The sequence below is a fragment of the Alosa pseudoharengus genome, unplaced genomic scaffold, assembly GCF_046254945.1.
Source record: "Alosa pseudoharengus isolate Yale_2024_CS ecotype anadromous, Long Island Sound unplaced genomic scaffold, YU_APseudo_1.1 YU_APseudo_1.1_scf_5, whole genome shotgun sequence".
Taxonomy (NCBI): domain Eukaryota; kingdom Metazoa; phylum Chordata; class Actinopteri; order Clupeiformes; family Clupeidae; genus Alosa; species Alosa pseudoharengus.
In genome coordinates this window covers 43219132-43221946 of record NW_027468837.1, presented here as the reverse complement: position 1 = coordinate 43221946, position 2815 = coordinate 43219132, and the positions used below count along the sequence as shown (strand labels likewise).

Genomic DNA, 2815 nt, shown 5'->3' with positions numbered 1-2815 from the left:
AGGAGATGAGGGAGAGAGAGAGGAGATGAGGGAGAGAAGAAGAGTGCAAGGAGGAGAGGAAGTTTAACACTCCTCTATGAAAACACCTGTTTGTGTCTAACGTCTCCATAATAGTCCAGGCCCAGATAAGACAGCTGGAACACTTATCAGTAACGAGGCTGAGCCTCCTCTCCAGAGCTCACCAGGGCGACTCCATCAGTCTCCAGAGCTCACCAGGGCGACTCCATCAGTCTCCAGAGCGACTCCATCAGTCTCCAGAGCTCACCAGGGCAACTCCCCTCCGCTTCTGTTCAAATGCTGCCGTCGGCAATGCGGTCAAGCAGTGAAGAGTCGGCTATTATCCCCACTGTGTAGACCACCTCAATTAGTCTGCCTGTGTGTGTGTGTATGTGTGTGTGTGTGCATGCTTTTTCTCGATCATGACATCCTGGGCGGGCATCTGTATGGCTACTTCATCACATAGGCCTATTCCGCTAACACAGAGTTGGCGGTACAGGGGAAGGGTGTGTGTGTGTGTGTGTGTGTTGAGGGGGTGGTGCTCCGGTAAACCCCGCCCTGGGCGTGTTTTATGCTAATACGCGCATTGCATCCACCTGCTGGCGCACTTCCCAGCAGTAGGGCAAAGTAGGCTGCCTCTGCCGCTGCGACGTCAGGAGTAATTTTGCGGAAAGGGTTTCTTCTCAGTGGGCTACTGGGACCAGCAGTACAACGTGTATCTACTTCTGTTAATGTGAAGCTGAACTTGTGAACATCTCGGATTCTGATATTGTTCCTCGTAAAAGCTGTGAATGTAGTGTGAATACCGCGCGCTCAGGTGTGTGTGCTACGAACTAAGCGCAACTCCGGTGTTTCTGCGCGAGCGGGAGCTGACAACGGGACGTGCCGTGGAAGTGGACTTCTTCGCCTCTGCTTTGCTGATTCCGATGACTTCTGAGAGCAAACTATACGTTTTCTTAGAGGAGCTACCACATAACCTCCAGGTAAACCACTTGAACAAGACTGCGGAAAGCGCTTCTTCCGAGACGGAAAACTCCCGTGTTATTGCGCTCAGACCCAGTGTTATATGGACGGCGTCTTGCATAGGCCATGAACTCTCCGCGACTTAATACCTTATAGACTACTGAATGTGCGGTCCTCTCCGCGACCTACCCCCTATAGACTACTGAATGTGCAGTCCTCCGGTCCAACCGTCCCGTGTCAAGCGCTCCAGAATGCTGCTGGTATTGCGCTCGAAAATGTTTGAGAGGCCTACTTCTATTCGTGCAATTTCCTGACAAAATCACCTCTCGTCTTGTCTTTCTATGGACTTTTTCATACAACCCCGTTTAATGTAAATATATGGAGATATTGGCACACTAAACAGACCGGTTTCCCGCCACAGGCTACATTAGGTGCGCGAGCCTTCGCTCCGTCCCCATAGCCACCGGTTAATCAGCTACAACAAATTTGCTTTGATCGTCAACTGTTCCTTACAATGATATTTCGTATCGTAGAAATCACATCGTCTACACATTAACACGCACAGGCCTATCTAGGATGGGAAGTTCTATATGTCCAATTCCCAGCCGAAATATATATATTTTAGATTTTCTGTGAGAAGCCCTGAGAGAAACTTTTGCAGGATTTCCGTTGACATGACCTGTGTCTGTTTTAGATTTCCGTTGACATGACAAGTGTCTGTGTTTTTGTCATGAATTTTGTGTTTGGAGGTGTGTGTTTGGTAAGGACAGGACAGCTTCACTCATCTGTTGCTTTCGTCTAAGAATTCGGCTACAATTATTGTCCGAAATACACTAGGACTTCTACCCTCAAAATGCAATTACTAATAGGCTTGTTAGACTCTAACAGGTAGGCTAGTGGGCCTATTGAAGCAAGTCAAGAGATTTGTGCAATATTGCCTTACATGTCCATTGTCCAGCTTTTTAAAGTTAAAAGTTGCAATAGGTGAAAAAACTCTTTTGAGAGGTGTATAAACTGTGTTTACTTGCATTTAGTCTCCACTACACCCATCAAGGTGATGATACATGGGGCAACTTCTTGAGCAATGTTGCTGGGCAACCACATAACCAGTTCCATTTATTCTGATTGGATCATCATGACAACTTGCCTACTGATGATTAAAGTTCTCCAGAAAAGAAACTGTTGCCCAATATCAATGAGAAAATGCCAGAACCACAATAATGAGGAACATTGCCCAGCAACATTTCTCAAAAAGTTGCCCCATGTATCATCAGCTTCAGATGAACAATATAACTGAATTCCGTTGTAAACGTAGGTAGTAGCCAGGTTGCTGGTCCGTCTGTGGGGATGTTTGTCGGATCTTCAGTGTGTTCATTTCAAATAATTTCTGAGCAAACGGTTGTTTAATTTCACCTTTATGTGAACAATGGTTGTGTGAATTAGAATAAATAGGTGACCAATTAGCAAATTGCCTGCAATAACTGAAGTTTGAACAGCTGGTTCCCCCGTAAAACTTCACTTGTCGTTGCATGTTTCGGCTCCGCAGCTTTCAAGACTGCGCATTTAAGTCGATGGTCTGTACCTTAAAAAGAACTCCGTGTTCAAGGGTCAAAATTGCTGTTTTGTGACAAAATGGCAGTTTAACGGCAGTTTTTGAGGAATCGCTTGCAGGTATGTCGTATTTCGCGCTGGGCAGAATAGCATTGCACTGTAACCTAGGCTACTGCAGAAATGCAGTATTTTTGGACATGAATACAGCATTGTAGTTCAGAATAACGATGCGCGTGAAGTTTGTAGTGATACTGTGTGATGAGCCAGCTATGTGCAGTGTGCGCTCGTGTCAGGCGAAGATAAG

The 2815-nt window shown here is 46.1% G+C and overlaps 1 protein-coding gene across 1 annotated transcript in view; it reads left to right on the top strand.

Moving 5' to 3' along the window:
- The first annotated feature begins 671 nt into the window (after window positions 1-671).
- Window positions 672-2815, top strand: part of LOC143104502 (semaphorin-3F-like) — a 138021-nt gene continuing 135877 nt past the window's right edge. The window contains exon 1 of the mRNA XM_076268601.1: window positions 672-980. The gene's annotated coding sequence lies outside the window, so the exon portion shown is untranslated. The remainder of the gene's footprint in view (window positions 981-2815) is intronic.